The following is a 19,907-nucleotide window of genomic DNA, read 5'->3' as shown; positions in this document are numbered from 1 at the left end:
TTTTTCCACAAGTCATGTATGGATGTGAGCGTTGGACTGTGAAGAAGGCTGAGTGCCGAAGAATTGAAGCTTTTGAACTGTGGTGTTGGAGAAGACTCTTGAGAGTCCCTTGGACTGCAAGAAGATTCAACCAGTCCATTCTGAAGGAGATCAGCCCTGGGATTTCTTTGGAAGGAATGGTGCTAAAGCTGAAACTCCAGTACTTTGGCCACGTCATGTGAAGAGTTGACTCATTGGAAAAGACTCTGATGCTGGGAGGGATTGGGGGCAGGAGGAGAAGGGGACAACCGAGGATGAGATGGCTGGATGGCATCATGGACTCGATGGAAGTGAGTCTGAGTGAACTCCGGGGCTTGGTGATGGACAGGGAGGCCTGGCGTGCTGTGATTCATGGGGTCGCAAAGAGTCGGACACGGTTGAGCGACTGAACTGAACTGAACTGAACTGAACTTATTGATGGAGCCACCTTTTAGATTTAGATCACCTATTTCTATACTCTAATGTAAATTTAAGCTATTATAGAGTAATTTTGTACCTTAGCCTGTGCAATAATTACTAAAGCAGGTTTTAGCTATAAGAATCCCTAGTTCACATGCAATATAGAAATTCATGCTAATGACAAAGAACTATTCATTAATTTTACCTCCAGTATGACATGAATAATATACAATAGTTTGAAATCTAAATATCACTAAAGTTTATCTATAATATGTCAGTTATTTTCCATCATTTTGTCAGATATTCTACTGGCTTAAAGAATCTAGTTTCAGAATGTCTTTCCATCAAATCTAAATTAAATTGATGATAATGTTGCCACCTGTTATGGTGACAAAGATATATGTTATTGATTCACTTTTTATTAAAAAAAATCTAAATAGCTAGTTTCTAAAGCTGAACAATTTTCATTCTGATTCACCAATGAAAGTCCACTGATACAAAAATTCATCCCAAGTTGTAAGACTGAAACAATTTTACTGTAATTATTTTAAGGTTTTATGAAAATATGGATACAAGGGCTTAAGATGTTCTTGGTGATGTTAATAGGAACTTACAAGTTATCTTAGAATTTACAAGTTGTGACATGGAAAATGAAATAAAACATATTATGTAGTTTTCAAGGTACAAATAAGAAAAAATATCCATTTTTCTTAGTAAGTCCATTTTCCTTTTATCAGACATTTATCATTTTATCCTTACATTTAAAATCCAAAATTTTAAATATTAAGGTCATAATATTATCTTTAAGAGTGATCTTTAGAATAAAGTTCAGAATTCTTAGGGGCCTCTATGGTAGAGAATTTTTTTGGGTGCTAGTGGTAAAGAAAAGTGAAAAGTGAAGTCGCTCAGTCATGTCCGACTCTTTGAGACCCCATGGACTATAGCCTACGAGGCTCCTCTGTCCATAGGATTTTCTAGGCAAGAATACTGGAGAGGGTTCCCATTTTCTTCTCCAGGAGATCTTCGCAACCCAGGGACTGAACTCGGGTCTCCCACATTGTAGGCAGATTCTTTACCATGAGAGGCACCAGGGAAGTCCCTCCTGCTAATGTAGGAGACATAAGACACATGGGTTCGATCCCAGGTTCGGGAAGATCCCCTGGATAAGAACATGGCAACCCACTCCAGTATTCTTGCCTGGAGAATCCCATGGAAAGAGGAGCCTAGCAGGCTATAGTCCATAGGGTCACAAAGAGTTGAACATAACTGAAGCGACTTAGCATGTATGCACATAGATTGAAAATACTTATGCATATGTTTATATAGTCTATAACAATTATTGAGATCCCATGGACTGTAGTCTACCAGGCTTCTCTGTCCATGGGATTTTCCAGGCAAGAGTACCGGAGTGGGTTGCCATTTCCTTCTCCAACAATTCCAAAGAACAAAAAAGGCTATTAAAATCTAGCCCCCTAGAAGCTTAGCTAAAAAAAGACAAATACATCTTTAAAAGATTTCATAACCAAAACATTAACTTATAAATTAATGCTATAATTGTGGTTTAGTTGCTAAGTCTTATTCGAGTCTTGTGACCCCATGGACTGCAGCTCTCCAGACTCCTCTGTCCATGGGATCTTCCAGGCAAGAATACTGGAGTGGTTTGCCAAAAGTCTCATAATATAATACATCAATATAGACAGATGACAAATGGACATAATGAATCAATTTAGTTATATGACATTCTTTCTCTGACTTTAACAATTCAAAATAGAATATTATTTTTAATGAAATTTTTAAAGGACATATTACCTAAACTTTAAGATAAAAAGAAGATTGTTTAACTAGTTTTAAAATTTCCTCTTCATTATATTAGATACACAGAATTTTTTTTTCTTTTTTTAAAAAAATAGTAGAATGGGTAAGGTTTGGTGTGAAGGAAAATGAAGGAAAATACATGTTTATTTCACATATACTTTATATTACTGGGACAATACCATCCTAGAATTATTATTCCATTATCTTTTTTTAACCAGTATAGGAAGATTAAAAGGAAAAATCATTTAGAATGTAATTCAATATTTTCGAGTAAAATATAAACAATGTTTCATCATGCTCATATGTTTAAATTAGTTAACATTAAAGATATTAAAGTCCTTTGAAAAATATGAAAATTATATAATGAATATAAAATTTATAAATAGATATTATTTCAACTGTGGATTTTATTACTATTAACATTAAAGCTATATTTTTATACTTGCTTATATAAAAATATTAAGAAGAGAGTGAAATGAACCAAATAAAGAAAATAAATGGTTTTGAATACGTCATAAACATTTTAATTCCTATCCCTCAATGTCCTTACAATAATATTGGAGAGTTGAGGAGAGTAAACACCAATATTAAATTGTGAATCAGAGAATTTCACACTCCTGATAAATTGGGTAAGTCTGAAATTAGGAAGAATTGAGTATATAATAAATCAGGATTAATAAATATTAAATAAATGAATAATAAAACTTTAATTATATTATCTCTAAACTCAATCCTATACAAATTCTTATAACTCAGTACAATATGGTCAAAGAGCTAACTTATATGAAAGACATTAGAAGCATCAATTATGAGAATGAATAATGAATTAGTATATTGGACACAAACAGCAAAAAATTATCACACTTTAGTATCTCCATCTATCAGATTTATAAAATGAATTAGTAGGTTTATAAAAATGAATTTATGAAAATTTATAAAAATGAATTGGTAGTTTCCATGAAAATAAGATGCTTCTTCCCCCTGGTGGTTTAGACAGTAAAGAATCCTCCTGCAATGCAGGAGATCCCTGAGTCTGGAAGATTTCCTGGTGAAGGAAATGGCAACCCACTCCAGTATTCTTGCCTGGCAAGTCTCACGGACAGAGTAGGCTGGCAGGCTACAGTTCATGGAATTGTAAAGAGTTGGACATGACTGAGCAACTAAGCACAAACGTGCATGTGCAATTAAGATATAAAATTTTGGAATCATATTGGAAGCAAATAAGATCATTGTTTGATTATCAATATTAATACATGAAAGATAGTGTATCTTAGAAACTGAAAGCACTGATTTGTGAATCAATCTGCCTGCACTTAGATGAGAATTTTACAACATTGGCACATTATTCATCTACTCTAACCTTCACAGTCTTCATCTTTGAAATGTGTGTAAGTATAGATCTTTGTTCGTAGGGCTGTTACGTGTATCAAAAAAGTTCCAAAAAGCTCCTTTTATTTAATATGCAAAAAATTACTCAACAACATATAATTTTAATATACAAAAGTACCATACACATATTTGTTATTACATTTGCTGTTATGTATTGACCTTCTGACCTCAAAAAAAGAGCTACAGGGAAAAAAAGTGTTTTTCTTTTAAGTGTTTTGGAAATTCATATATTAACTAGAAATCCAAAAAGCAAGGGAGAATCACTGCCTTTTTCTGAAATCAATATTTAGATTGAGAAAGCCTCAGTCTATTTGATGTTTTATTCTGGATTTCTTTAGGCTTAGTATATGCTATGAAATTCTACATTTTCATTTGAACTGGAGTATATATCCAGATTCCTAATGAACATTAAAATAGAAACCAATAGTTCTTTGTATTACATGAGAAATCCAAATTTAATTGATAAATATATTGTATCTTCAGTGTCAAAAAGTATACTAATAACTGCAATATTTCACTAAATGTAATCCTTTGATCATCAAGTAAGATATAAACAACAGCTTTTTCGCAACGGGTTCGCCGCCAGGACACAGGTGTCGTGAAAACCACCGTTAAACCTAAGCCAAAATGGGAAAGGAGAAGACCCACATCAACATCGTTGTCATTGGGCACGTAGATTCAGGGAAGTCTACCACAACTGGCCATCTGATCTACAAATGTGGCGGGATCGACAAGAGAACAATTGAAAAGTTCGAGAAGGAGGCTGCTGAGATAGGAAAGGGCTCCTTCAAATATGCCTGGGTCTTGGACAAATTGAAAGCTGAACGTGAGCGTGGTATTACCATTGATATCTCCCTGTGGAAATTTGAGACCAGCAAGTACTATGTTACCATCATTGATGCCGCAGGACACAGAGACTTCATCAAAAACATGATTACAGGCACATCCCAGGCTGACTGTGCTGTCCTGATTGTTGCTGCTGGTGTTGGTGAATTTGAAGCTGGTATCTCCAAGAATGGGCAGACCCGTGAGCATGCCCTTCTGGCTTACACCCTCGGTGTGAAACAACTAATTGTTGGCATTAACAAAATGGATTCTACTGAGCCACCCTATAGCCAGAAGAGATACGACGGAATTGTTAAGGAAGTCAGCACCTACATTAAGAAAATCGGCTACAACCCCGACACAGTAGCATTTGTGCCAATTTCTGGCTGGAAGGGTGACAACATGCTGGAGCCAAGTGCTAATATGCCATGGTTCAAGGGATAGAAAGTCACCCTTTAGGATGGCAATGCCAGTGGAACCACCCTGCTTGAAGCTCTGGATTGCATCCTGCCACCAACTCGCCCAACTGACAAACCCTTGCGTTTGCCTCTCCAGGATGTCTATAAAATTGGTGGTATTGGTACTGTCCCTGTGGGTCGTGTGGAGACTGGTGTTCTCAAACCTGGTATGGTGGTCACCTTTGCTCCAGTCAATGTAACAACTGAAATGAAGTCTGTAGAAATGCACCATGAAGCATTGAGTGAAGCCCTTCCTGGGGACAATGTGGGCTTCAATGTCAAGAACGTGTCTGTCAAAGATGTCCGTCGTGGCAGTGTGGCTGGTGACAGCAAAAATGATCCACCCATGGAAGCTGCTGGCTTCACAGCTCAGGTGATTGTTTTGAACCATCCAGGCCAAATCAGTGCTGGATATGCACCTGTGCTGGACTGTCACACAGCTCACATTGCTTGCAAGTTTACTGAGCTGAAGGAGAAGATTGATCGTCGTTCTGGGAAAAAGCTGGAAGATGGCCCTAAATTCTTGACATCTGGTGACGCTGCCATCGTTGATATGGTTCCTGGCAAGCCTATGTGTGTCGAGAGCTTCTCTGATTATCCTCCCCTGGGCCGTTTTGCTGTGCGTGACATGAGACAGACAGTCGCTGTGGGTGTCATCAAAGCAGTGGACAAGAAGGCAGCTGGAGCTGGCAAGGTCACCAAGTCTGCCCAGAAAGCTCAGAAGGCTAAATGAATATTATCCCCAATACCTGCCACTCCAGTCTTAATCAGTGGTGGAAGAACGGTCTCAGAAATGTTTGTCTCAATTGGCCATTTAAGTTTAATAGTAAAAGACTGGTTAATGATAACAATGTATCATAAAACCTTCAGAAGGAAAGGAGAATGTTTTTGTGGACCATATGTTTTGTGTGTGGCAGTGTAAGTTATTAGTTTTTAAAATCAGTACTTTTTAATGAAAATAACTTGACCAAAAATCTGTCACAGAATTTGAGACCCATTAAAAAAAGTTGAATGAGAAAAAAAAAGATATAAACAACATAAAATTATATGTGAAATGTTGATGAAAATTCACTAAGATATCTGTTATAAAATTGAATTACATAGTTCCTCATGATTTTTTGAAAACTTGAAACTCTGAATAGGATAAAGTAAATGACAAACTATATAAAGATAAGTTTGCATTTCTTACTAATGATTTTGTCTTGTAATCCTTGAAAACGGTAGTTCTAGTATGTGATAGAAATATCTCAAGATCTTAAAATAACGGCAACAAATTGACATCTTTTATTTTTTAAAACTTACAGATAGAATCATGTTTCCTGGCTCATTATTTAAGGATCAATGTTTTTCAAGCTGATAAGCTTGATCATTGGAATGCAAGGAGAGGAAGTACTTTAAAGAATGTATAACATACTTTCAAGGTTTCTTTTTTCAATTTAGAAGATATAAAAACTTTTAAGTTAAGTAAAATAAGAGAGAAAAATTGATAAATTTTAGACATTCTTGCCAAATGTGTTTTGACACGTTGAATTGTTATATCTTTCTCATACCATATGGTATCATCACCTCTCATTTCAACAACTTGTAAGAAAAACATTCATCATAGCCTATCTGTGAATAAACACTTTATTATAAACTGCTTGCAGAACAACTAAAACATAAAAAAAGTACAACTGTGTATTTTAAACATGTTGGTATTTACTAAAGATTCTAATAAACAGAACCAAGGCAGACCTTGAAACACAATAGGATACAGACAAGTCTTATTTAATGTTGGTCAAGTGATGGAACTTTCATCAGGCCTAGTTTACTCACTTTCACAATGAATGACATAATCTTGCATGCGTGCATGCTCAGTCGCTTCAGTTGTGTCAGACTCTCTGTGACCCCATAGATTGTAGCCCTCCAGGCTCCTCTGTCTGTGGAATTCTCCAGTCAAGAATACTGGAGTGTCTTACTACGATCTTTTTAGAGCTGAATGCAACCAAGGAAAGAATAGTCTATGCCTCAACTAGTTTCTTGAATAGTGAGTAGACCTAGGTAACGACCCACAATCTCTGCTGCAAGTCTGCTTCTAACACAGAAGCTCTGTGAGATGTTGTAGTCCTTAAATATATTTATAACTAGAAATCTGAATATAATCTTAAAATTATGTCAACAAAAAAACATTGAGAAATGGTATAGAAAATTTAAGCAAATATGCACATAAATCAAACTTTAAAGGTATACAAACTCCAAATTCCAAAATAACAGTTCTTAAATCAATCACACGTTAGGCCAAAGGGCAACCTTAATAAAATACTAAGAATTAATATCGAACCTACTGCATTCTCTGATGATTGTGACATCAAATCTTGAAATCAGTAACTTATAAAACATGCATAGATATACATGAACATTTATCCATCTGCTGCTACATCTCCAAAGAAACCTCAAGACCTTGAATATTTTACAAATAAGTTCTATTTAATATTAAAACAACAAATAATCCTTTTTTCATGTAGGTCAGGCCTACATGAAAAAGAAGAAAAGCTTTATGAGACTACTATAACTTACTAGGTAGGTAAAATTTAAGAGAATAAAAAAGAACATTTTATTTAAAATCTTACTTTAAAATCCTAAATAAGCTATTAGATAGCAAAATCTAATGGTGCATAAACATCATGATCAATTATTACATAATGGTGAAGAAGAACTTTAAAAACTGATTTTGAAATTTACATTGAAGAAAGATGAAAGTCTAAGAGAAGATAAAGCAATTTTGAAAGATGATCAAAATGGGAGGACTCATGCTACCAGATACTAAGCAAGGCTGGTAATAAGGAAGTAATGGTAGAGAAATGAAGTCTATGTCCATGGAATAGAAGAGAGCACACAGAGATTTGGTTTGGGACAGTGAAGCAGCAAAAATCTTGAGGAATAGGATGGATTATTTTGCGAACAATGTTGGAAATTTGGCTGGTCATATTAGGAACACAACATGTCCTCCAAAGACCTCAAAATCACACACTACAGAGGAAAAGTTTATGGTTTAAATATATAATATTGTTCTCTGTAGTAAAACAAGAATCAACAGAGACATGACAAATGGAGGAGCTACACGCAATAACTGAAGTATTTAAAGTGTATATTAGCAAGTAAATGAGAAAGTTTACAGAAAGGCTCATTGAAAAAAAAAAGTGGGGGGGGGGAATTAAAATGATTTTAGAAAGATTAAAAATAGAAAAAAATGACCATAATCATTTTACTAATAGGGTTCCTGTAAGTATGAACTGACATGTTGAATATTTGTTGTTTTATTGCTTTAAGTTTTTATATATTACATTAATGAAAGTAACTGAGTGGAAGATCTGGTAATTTTAGATATCTTTCTACAGCTAACTGAACAAGATGTTGTAAATTCAAAGGCAGAAAAATGAGAAAAGTGCAATGACAATGACTATCACAAAGAAAATTAGCCATTTTTTTACTTCTTAGCATATGTAATGTTAATATTCAGTTATGTCAATATTTTTCACTGATATATTACTACTTTTTATACTCATGGCTTGCTTTCTTTATCTCATAAACAGCTTGAAATTAAAGCTAAAACCATTAATCTCAGTTCTGGAACTGAGAGGATTTTTGTGTTAGCATGTTTAAATGTCTGATTGAAAATATGGACTTCTACAAACAACATTTCTGAGTATTCTAGAATACATGCTCAAATATACATTTATAAAAGAGCCAGGGGACTTGAATGACAGATCTTTTTAAAATACATAATTGTATATAGTGGAAAAATCCAGCAACAATTGGGACTCAGCCAAGAGAAAATTAGATTAGGAAGTTTTCAGCTGTGGACTGAGCAGCTCAAGACACCTAACATTCCACTATACTGTCTGCACATTTTATTTACAAATCCAGGGATTTACTACACAGTCCTTTATTTAAAATAACTGTGACTTACATTGTTTCACTACTTGTTAATATGAGGTAAACTTAATAAAAACAAAGTAACACTCCTATTAAAAAAGTACTCCTGGAAAGGAGGAGAATGAGAAAAGCTGAAGTTTGAAAAAGTGTTTTTGCTTTAATATTGTTCTTATTTAAATGAGAGGTATTCCCTTGGAATTGCAGAGTACATCATGAGAAACGCTGGACTGGAAGAAACACAAGCTGGAATCAAGATTGCTGGGAGAAATCTCAATAACCTCAGATATGCAGATGACACCACCCTTATGGCAGAAAGTGAAGAGGAACTAAAAAGCCTCTTGATGAAAGTGAAAGAGGACAGTGAAAAAGTTGGCTTAAAGCTAAACATTCAGAAAACGAAGATCATAGCATCTGGTCCCATCACTTCACGAGAAATAGATGGGGAAACAGTGACAGACTTTATTTTGGGGGGCTCCAAAATCACTGCAGATGGTGACTGCAGCCATGAAATTAAAAGATGCTTACTCCTTGGAGGAAGAAAAGTTATGACCAACCTAGGTAGCATATTCAAAAGCAGAGACATTACTTTGCCAACTAAGGTCCGTCTAGTCAAAGCTATGGTTTTTCCATTGGTCATGTATGGATGTGAGGGTTGGACTGTGAAGAAGGCTGAGTGCTGAAGTATTGATGCTTTTGAACTGTGGTGTTGGAGAAGACTCTTGAGAGTCCCTTGGACTGCAAGGAGATCCAACCAGTCCATTCTGAAGGAGATCAGCCCTGAGATTTCTTTGGAAGGAATGATGCCAAAGCTGAAACTCCAGTATTTTGGCCACCTCATGCGAAGAGTTGACTCATTGGAAAAGACTCTGATGCTGGGAGGGATTGGGGGCAGGAGGAGAAGGGGACGACCAAGGATGAGATGGCTGGATGGCATCAGTGACTCGATGGATGTGAGTCTGAGTGAACTCCGGGAGTTGGTGATGGACAGGGAGGCCTGGCGTGCTGTGATTCATGGGGTTGCAAAGAGTCAGACATGACTGAGTGACTGAACTGAACTGATATGCACCCAGAGTGTGCTGGTAAGTTGTTTAGCCTCATTGCGTAAACCATAATTTGTGATGATTAGTTTGCCTGTCAGTGATCATCTATTTATTATCTTTAATCATAGAGCATTTCAGTCTCCTTTAATGAATTGGAATATAGGTAAATAGCCTGAGATGTGATTTTTAAGATTAAGTACCTTGGTATTTTCTAGAATTTGAGGAGAAAATGTATGTATCTAAGGCAGAGTGTAAGTAGTGCTTTCATCTATCTAGGGGGATTTTCCATTGGTATGGGGTACAAAATCTATTATCTAAGATTATAAGTGACTACAAGAAGACAGTAAATAATGAATGGGTACCATAAAAATGGTTCCAAGCTTGCTCCATCTAATTACTTAAAATTTATATGCATATCTTTTAATTCAATCCAAATTTTCACTATTTCCCTTGTTCTCCCAAAATTCCATCCTATCCTTTGAAATTCAGAATCTAATATCAACAAATTCCCCTACATTCTAATATTCCATCCTGGGTGTGTTTTTGTCATCTTCATGCTTTAAGTGACATTGTTGTCTGCTGACAGTGCTTTCCTTGAAGACCACACAAACTCAAATATTGGTTTTCTCACAAATCAGGCAGTAGAAGTAATACTGCCAAACCATGATTTTTACCTCTGTCAAAACCCCAGCTCCTTTGAGAGTCTTGCCATCAAATATATACTATCACCATTTATTTTCTTTTTTGTTGTTGTTATTTGCTAGCATCTCCAGACATCCCATCAGTCCCTCCACACTTTCACCATATATCCCCCATTTTGTATTCATCCTTTCCTGCCTGACCAGACTAGATTCTATAATCTTTAACTTCTTGCATCTCCTTTCATCTTTAATGATTTGAAAAAATATGCAACCCTGATTAGATGAGTATTGAACAAACAAAAGATGTCTAATAACATTTAACAATATCCAGAAAGTCAACTAAACTCCCCTATCAATGTGCTTTCCCTTACCCCAAGAGGAATATTTAACATCTTCCTTGTACCTCAAACTTCCTTTTTATCCCAACACCTTCAGCTGAATATTGCCTCCTATTTACTTTAAAAAAAAGCAATCTGATAGTTACAAATGCATTGGTGCACTGTCTGGACCTCACAATCCCTTGTACAGATCATGACTTTATCCCTCATCTGCTGCATGCTTAGCTGATAAAGATTTGTCCCGTGACCTGCAGAGGACTGTTTTTGTGTACCAGAGCTACTAGGCCCATACAGCCAGAAGTACCTGGGAGTTTACATTCCACTCTCACAACCCATCCCATGCCCCTCAGCAAAACTGTAGTCCATTACTAACAGGTCTGAAATTATAGAATCCCAGTTCCTATGCCTTAACATTGGACAGTTCCAAAGTGTTATTTACACTCCAGAGCTCCCTTTGGGATCAGGGTCAGTCTGAGACTTCACCAGAATGAAAACCTTGCATAGCTTCTTCTTCTTATCTATCCTGCTTCCCCTTACTTTCTTATTGATTTCCTATGAAAGGAATTCCTTCATTAATTGTTTGTGCTGAATCCTTGGCTCAGAGTCCACTTCTGGGAGAACTCAAACGAGACTACTGACAGAAACGTCCTCATCTTTCTGAAACCAAATCTATAAACTACTTTCAACAGTACCCACACACATTGTGTTCCCTCCTTTTATAATGAGAGAAATGCCTCTTTCTTATTATGGCAACATATCCACTCATTCTGACGCTTCTCAAGAACCGTGCTCCTTTGAGGATTCTTCTCTCCTGCTTTTTATGAATTATCTCCTCGTCTATAGGTTCGTTCCCATCAACAAACGTACTTCAGTAATTCTTACTTAAAAAAACAAAACAAAACACCTTTTATATCCCACAGACTCTCCAAGAATCTTTGGTGTTATCTTTACCGAAAAATTTGTCAAGAGTTTTCTAAATATATAGTTCATACAGGCTCACTTCTCATTTTCATAAAAGCCACTCGACTTAGGCACACATTCCTCATAACTCCACAATGTCCTGTCATTGCCAAATCCCTTGTCAACTTTTCCATCTCATCATACTTGAGTACTCAGGAACATCCTATAGTTGATCATCCCCTTCTATTTTTTGGCTTCTATGGCATAATTTTTTATTTATCATGTTGACTATACTTTATGAGTCACCAAAGTGACTTTTTACCAAAACCACATCCTTCTTGGATAGCTTCATTCAGTAATACACTTTAAATTCTAGTTACTCTGAAATCTCTATCTCTAATTCTAAGACCACTGTTACATTAAGATTCCTGAAAACTGCACGTTACTAACCTTTTCAGCTCATTATTTAAAATATTAAAATAATCACAAGATTTTGAAGATGGGGTTCTTGAGTCATGTATTCCAGGCCATATTTGAATTTAAATCTTCTTTAAGCATGTCTTCATTCTAAAATGATCCTTATGAAAAAACTTTATGAAATACAGTTTATTTGTAGATGTACAGTGTGATACAATAAGGAATATATGGTAATAATTAGGAAATGGACTCAAACCAGATGGCCTATTGGAATTCAAGTTTTGGCACTAACTATCTGTAAGGTCTCAAGGTAAGTTAATTATCCCTTTTGATATCTCAAAGACTTATTACAAAGATTAAATTTAAACTGTGCCTGATATATAGCAAAACTTCAATAAATTAAGAATGTCTCATTATTTTGCTCACAGTTTCAAACAGACAAAACACATGAAATCTTAAATTGATTTTGGATCAAATGCAACTATTAGGGCTGATTTAAGGGCAAAACCACACAGTCAAAGGCTTTGGCATAGTCAATAAAGCAGAAGTAGATGTTTTTCTAGAACTCTCTTGCTTTTTCAATGATTCAAAGGATGTTGGCAATTTGATCTCTGATTCCTCTGCCTTTTCAAAATCCAACTTGAACATCTGGAAGTTCACAGTTCACCTACTGATGAAGCCTGGCTTGGAGAATGTTGAGTATTACTTTGCTAGCATGTAAGATGAGGGCAATTATGTGGTAGTTTGACCATTCTTTGGCATTGCCTTTCTTTGGGAATGGAATGAAAACTGACTTTTTCCAGTCCTGTGGCCCCTGCTGAGTTTTCCAAATTTGCTGGCATATTGAGCGTAGCACTTTCACAGCATCATCTTTTAGGATTTGAAATAGCTCAACAGGAATCCCATCACCTCCAGTACCATTGTTCATAGTGTGGCTTCCTAAGGCACACTTGACTTCTCATTCCAGGATGATGTCTGGCTCTAGGTTGGTGATCACATCATTGTGATTATCTGGGTTGTGAAGATCTTTTTGGTATAGTTTTCTGGGTATTCTTTCCACCTCTTCTTAATATTTCCTGCTTCTGTCAGGTCCATACCATTTCTGTCCTTTATTGTGCCCATCTTTGCATGAAATTCTCTGTGGATATCTTTAATTTTCTTGAAGAGATCTCTAGACTTTTCTATTCTATTGTTTTTCTCTATTTCTTTACATAGATCACTGAGGAAGGCTTTCTTATCTCTCCTTACTATTCTTTGGAACTCTCCATTTAAAGGGTTATATCTTTCATTTCCTACTTTGCTTTTCACTTTTCTTCTTTCGCAGCTATTTGTAAGGCCTCCTCAGACAATCATTTTGCCTTTTTGAATTTCTTTTCCTTGGGGATGGTCTTGATCCCTACCTCCTGTATGATATCACGAACCTCCATCCATAGTTCATCAGGCACTTTGTCTATCAGATCTAATCCCTTGAATCTATTTGTCACTTCCACTGTAATATAAGGGATTTGATTTAGGTCATACCAGAATGGTCTAGTGGTTTTCCCTACTTTCTTCAGTTTCAGTCTGAATTTGGCAATAAGGAGTTCATGATCTGAGCCACAGTCAGCTCCTGGTCTTGTGTTTGCTGACTGTATAGAACTTCTCCATCACTGGCTGCAAAGAATATAATCAATTTGATTTCAGTAGTGACCATCTGGTGATATCCATGTGTAGAGTCTTCTCTTGTGTTGTTGGAAGAGGGTGTTTGCTATGACTAGTGTGTTCTTTTGGCAAAACTCTATCAGCCTTTGCCCTGCTTCACTTTGCACTCCAAAGCCAAATTTGCCTGTTACTCTAGGTATTCCTTGACTTCCTACTTTCATTTTCCAGTTCCCTATAATGAAAAGGACATCTTTTGCGGGTGTTAGTTCTAGAAGGTCTTGTAGGTTTTCATAGAACCATTCAACTTCAGCTTCTTCGGCATTACTGTTTGGGGCATCGACATGAATTACTGTGATATTGAATGGTTTGCCTTGGAAATGAACAGAGATCATTCTGTTGTTTTTGAGATTGCATCCAAGTACTGCATTTCAGATTCTCTGGTTGACTATGAGGGCTACTCCATTTCTTATAAGGGATTCTTGCCCACAGTAGTAGATATAATGGTCATCTGAGTTAAATTCATCCATTCCAGTCCATTTTCGTTTGTGGATTGCTAAAATGTCAATGTTCACTCTAGCCATCTCCTGTTTGACCACTTCCAATTTGCCTTGATTCATGGACCTAACTTTCCAGATTCCTATGCAATATTGCTCTTTACAGCATTGATCTTTACTTCCATCACCAGGCACATCCACAACTGGATGTTGTCTTTGCTTTGGCTCCATCTCTTCATTCTTTCTGGAGTTATTTTTTCACTGATCTCCAGTAGCAAATTGGGCACCTATCGACCTGGGGAGTTCAGATGGGAATACCAGACCACCTGACCTGCCTCTTGAGAAACATATGTGCAGGTCAGGAAGCAACATTTAGAACTGGTCGTGGAACAACAGACTGGTTCCAAATTGGGAAAAGGGTATGTCAAAGCTGAATATTGTCACCCTGCTTATTTAACTTATATGCAGAGTACATCTTGAGAAATGCTGGGCTGGAGGAAGCACAGGCTGGAATCAAGATTGCTGGGAGAAATATCAATAACCTCAGATATGCAGATGTGGCAGAAAGTGAAGAAAAAGTAAGAGACTCTTGGTGAAAGTGAAAGAGGAGAGTGAAAAAATTGGCTTAAAACTCAACATTCAGAAAACTAAGATCATAGCATCTGGTCCCATCACTTCATGGCAAATAGATGGAGAAATAGTGGAAACAGTGACAGATTTTCTTTTTTTGGGCTCCTAAATCACTGCAGATGGTGACTGCAGCCATGAAATTAAAAGACCCTTGCTCCTTGGAAGAAAAGTTATGACCAATATAGACAGCATATTAAAAAGCAGAGACAGTGCTTTGTCAACAAAGGTCTGCCTAGTAAAAACTATGGTTTTTTCAGTAGCTGTATGGATGTGAGAGTTGGACTATAAAGAAAACTGAGAGCCAAAGAATGGATGCTCTTGAACAGTGGTGTTGGAGAAGACTCTTGAGAGTCCCTTGGACTGCAAGGAGATCCAACCAGTGCATCCTAAAGGAAATCAGTCCTGAATATTCATTGGAAGCTCTGAATCTGAAGCTTAAACTCCAACACTTTGGCCACCTGATGCGAAGAACTGACTCATTTGAAAAGACCCTGATGCTAAGAAAGATTGAAGGAGAAGGGGACAACAAAGGATGAGATGGTTGATGGCATCACTAACTCAATGGACATGAGTTTGAGTAAACTACAGGGGTTGGTTGGCTATGGACAGGGAGACCTGGTATGCTGCAGTCCATGGGGTTGCAAAGAGTACAACATGACTGAGTGACTGAACTGAACTGAACACTGAAGGGCAGAACCAGAGGGTTTAGGTCATTTATTTCAGAATCTATGACTAAATATTTACCTGCAGTATGTGACTCAAAATGTAATTCAATATTTAACTTAATATTACCCACAAATTTTCTTTAAACATCTCCAAGAAACATTTTAAATATGGGTTGATTAGGATTTGCAAGTAAAAAAGTCTTTGAGCCCAATAATATTTATGCAAAATTTCTCACAACAAATTTTTTAAATCGTAAGTTTTGGTCAACTTTCAGACAAACTTATAGGCTGATAATCATTGTAGCAAATATAATTTTCAGTTTAAAATAATTCGTATCACTTTGTGCTGTTCTGTGCTGAGTCGCTCAGTCATATCCGACTCTCTCAGAGTCATTTTAGAGTTCTATTAGGAGAAAATGTTGTTACGACTTGGTTCTGATTATAGCTACCAAGACAGCTCTTAAAAGCCACATAATTGTGATATCCATGAGATTTCATATATTTCATTCAGCCTTTAAGCAATCATAGATTGTACTTCATATTTTAAAGAATTATGGCCCTAAGTAATCACTGGGGCAAAAACTGACTTATATGTTTAAAAGGAAGATGATCTTTGTGGAAATAAATCAAAGTGACTCAAATCTCTTTATTTATATTTGAAATATATAGGTCCAAATCTATTATTTCCTTTTATAATTGTTTATAAGCTGAAAGTATATTAAAATAAATATATTACAAACTAATGAAAACGCTTTAGGATAAAATTTGTAAGTTTAACCAATAGCAAGCAAGATTGTTTTACAAGACAGAATTAAACAAGATAATGCTAAATACATGTACCTGTTTGGAAAGTGCACAGCAATTACATTTTTAAAAAATGAACAAAAAAGATTAAAACAGTAAGTTTCAACATTTTTAATTCCTAAATAATAACTAGATTCTTACATTAATTTCTTCTATGGTATAAATAAAAGCAAAGACTAGTATAAGTTCTATCTGTCAAAGAATTTGGGGCTGAGTGAACTGCAATAATATAATACTTCCATTTTCCTAAGATTTACCTGAATTTTCATAATGTAGACATATCCACAACAGACATTTAATAATAGATAATTAGACATGAGAACAAACTGGAGAACAATTATATCAAGGAAGTTCTTGCACTGTGGTGAAAGTTCTAGGGCCCACAACCGATTTCCCTGTCTGGGGATCTGGCAAAGGGACTGAGAACCCAGGGAATTTGACTTTGAAGGCCAGTGGGATTTGATTACAGAACTTCCATGGGACTGGAGAAACAGACTGGGAGGGCACAAACAAAACCTTGTGCATACCAGGACCCAGGAGAAAGGAGCAGTGACCCTACAAGATACTGAGCCAGACTTGCCTGTGAGTGTGCAGGAGTCTCCAGTGGAGGCGTGGGTCGACTGCAGTCTCCAGTGGCCTGCATGGTGTAAGGACCACTGAATACAGTAGTCCTGGGATAAGTCCTTTAAAAGGAGGTCATCATTACCCCCATTACTCCTAGTAGGGAAAACAACCCCACCCATCAACAGAAAATAGGATTAAAGATTTACTGAGCATGGCCCCGCCCATCTGAGCAAGACTCCAATTGCCCCACAGTCAATCCTTCCCATCAGGAAGCTTTCATAAGCTTCTCCTCTTTATCCATCAGAGGGCAGACAGAATGATAACTACAATTTACAGAAAACTAACCAAACTGATCACATGGATCACAGGCTTGTCTAACTCAATGAATCTATGCGCCATGCTGTGTAGGGCCATCCAAGATGGACAGGTCATGGTGGAGAGTTCTGATAAAACATGGTTCACTGGAGAAGGGAATGGCAAAGCACTTCAGTATTATTGCCTTGAGAACTCATGAAGAATATGAAAAGGCAGAAAGATATGACATAGAAAGATGAACTCCCCAGGTTGGTAGGTGCCCAATATGCTAACTGGAGAAAAGCAGAGAAAATAGCTCCAGAAAGAATGACGTGGCTGAGCCAAAGTGGAAACAGTCTCCAGTTTTGGATGTTACTGGTAGTGGAAGAAAAGTCTGCTGCTGTAAAAAACATTATTTCATAGGAACCTGGGATGTTAGGTCTGTGAGTAAAGGTAAATTGGAAGTCATGAAACAGGAGATGGCAAGAGTGAACACTGACATTTTAGGAATCAGTGAACTAAAATGAACTGGAGCGGGCAAATTTAATTCAGATGACCATTATATCTACTACTGTGGGCAAGAATCCCTTAGAAGAAATGGAGCAGGTCTCATAATCAACAAAAGATCCTGAAATGAAGTATTTGGGTGCAATCTCAAAAATGACAGAATGATCTCTGTTTATTTCCAAGGCAAACGATTCAATATCACAGTAATCCAAGTCTATACCACAACCTCTAATGCTGAAGAAGCTGAAGTTGAACAGTTCTATGATGACCTACAAAACCTTCTAGAACTAATACTAATAAAAGATGTCTTTTTCATCACAGGGGACTGGAATGCAAATTAGGAAGTCAAGAGATACCTGGAGTAACAGACAAGTTTGGCCTTGGAATACAAAATGAAGCAGGGCAAAAGCTAACAGTTTAGCCAAAATGATATACTAGTCACAGCAAATACCCTCTTCCAACAACACAAGAGATGACTCTACACATGGACATCACCAGATGGTCAATTCCAAAATCAGAATGATTATATTCTTTATAGCCAAAGATGGAGAAGCTCTATACAGTCAGCAAAAACAATACTGTGAGCTGACTGTGGCTCAGATCATGAACTCCTTATCGCCAAATTCAGACTTAGATTGAAGAAAGTAGGGAAAACCACTAGGCTATTCAGTCATGACCTAAATCAATTCCATTATGATTAAACTGTGGAAGTAACAATGAGATTCAAGGGATTAGATCTGATAGACTGAGTGCTGGAGGTACTAAGGACAGATGTTTGTAACATTGTATAGAAGAGGCTTTTGATGATAGCAGTCTTTTCTCTCTTTGTTTTTGCTTTTGAACACAATTGCTGAAGATAAGATGGTGGGAACTGAAGGAGACATTTCTGGACCACAAGTTGGCACTGTGAGTGACAATAGCCAATATGCTAAGGGTGATAAATGAAAAGGGAAAGAGCTCAGGTACTTACTAACATCACTGAGCTATTAAACCAGCTACAGAGACACCTACTTCAGGATCATTATGATGTGTATACTCACAGCAAGGATATCCTAACAGTAACACACCATGACAAGTGACAGAATATGACTGGAAAATCACTATCTTAACCTTTGGTCATGTCTGCATTACCACCTTTACATTATTAATTTTTTAAAAATCATCTCACTTTGCTTAATGGTTTAACAGGAAATATATCATTGTCATAAATGGAAAAGAAAGCAGAATCATTTACCACTATAGAAAGGAATAAAGATATATAAAACAAAATCAATATTTAATACCTGAAAAACACTAAATGCAAAAATCAAATCAAATCTATATACCAATGATTTCAAATTTAAATTTTCAGCTCTCTTCATTATTCCAACTGCTTATGCATCATCAACACTTCAATATTTAGTAAGTCTTTCAAAGTTATGTTGTTCAACTCCACTCCCAAATCTCCTAATCTGCCCCTAGTATGTCTTTTTTCTACAGTTCCATATCTCAATACCCAATGCCAAAAACCTTGGAATCATACTCTACTCCTTTTTCTTATAGTCTGTGTAAATAAATTAGCAATTCAGTAAATTATATCTTCAATATATATGCAAAATTTTATCATTTCTCATTTATTAAATAAATTAATGAGTGAATAAAAGACTAAAATAAAATCTATTTATACATTAAATATAAATAAAATATGTGAATAATATGGAATATAAATGTTATTTATTATTATTCTTGTATTTCTTCCAACCTAATGAAAGTTTAAGTGAATATTGTCTCTTAGTTATTTGGGGGGAAAAACTATAGCCTTTTTATAATTACTTATTTTAGATTAATTATGCTGTTGCATGTATAATTACTACAGAAATGCTGGTTTCATGAAACAATTCTGATTACCAAGCTTTCCCAAAGTCTGACTGCACATTTCATACAGGATACAAAAGAAATCTGAGTTTAGCCAACATATAAAGAATACAGGAGCTACTAACTTTTAAGTTTTCTCATAAAGAATAATTTTCCCCCCTTAGGTAGTCTTTTAGGCTTTTTCATCCTTAGGCTGTAATTGATTGTCCTAATCTTGACATAAACCTGATCATTTTGGGAAAAAGTAAAAGAATTTTTTAATGCCTAACAGTGAGCCC

At 36.2% G+C, this 19,907-nt stretch overlaps 1 protein-coding gene and 1 pseudogene across 1 annotated transcript in view; one reads left to right on the top strand and one right to left on the bottom strand.

The window, feature by feature from the left end:
• Window positions 1–19,907, bottom strand: part of ADGRL3 (adhesion G protein-coupled receptor L3) — a 579,390-nt gene that overhangs the window by 57,625 nt on the left and 501,858 nt on the right. The gene's annotated exons all lie outside the window — the stretch shown is intronic.
• On the top strand, window positions 4,229–5,682 carry LOC128049779 (elongation factor 1-alpha 1-like; annotated as a pseudogene).

The sequence above is a fragment of the Budorcas taxicolor genome, chromosome 6, assembly GCF_023091745.1.
Source record: "Budorcas taxicolor isolate Tak-1 chromosome 6, Takin1.1, whole genome shotgun sequence".
Classification (NCBI taxonomy): domain Eukaryota; kingdom Metazoa; phylum Chordata; class Mammalia; order Artiodactyla; family Bovidae; genus Budorcas; species Budorcas taxicolor.
The sequence above is the reverse complement of the archived record's forward strand: the minus strand, read 5'-3'. Positions and strand labels throughout refer to the sequence as shown.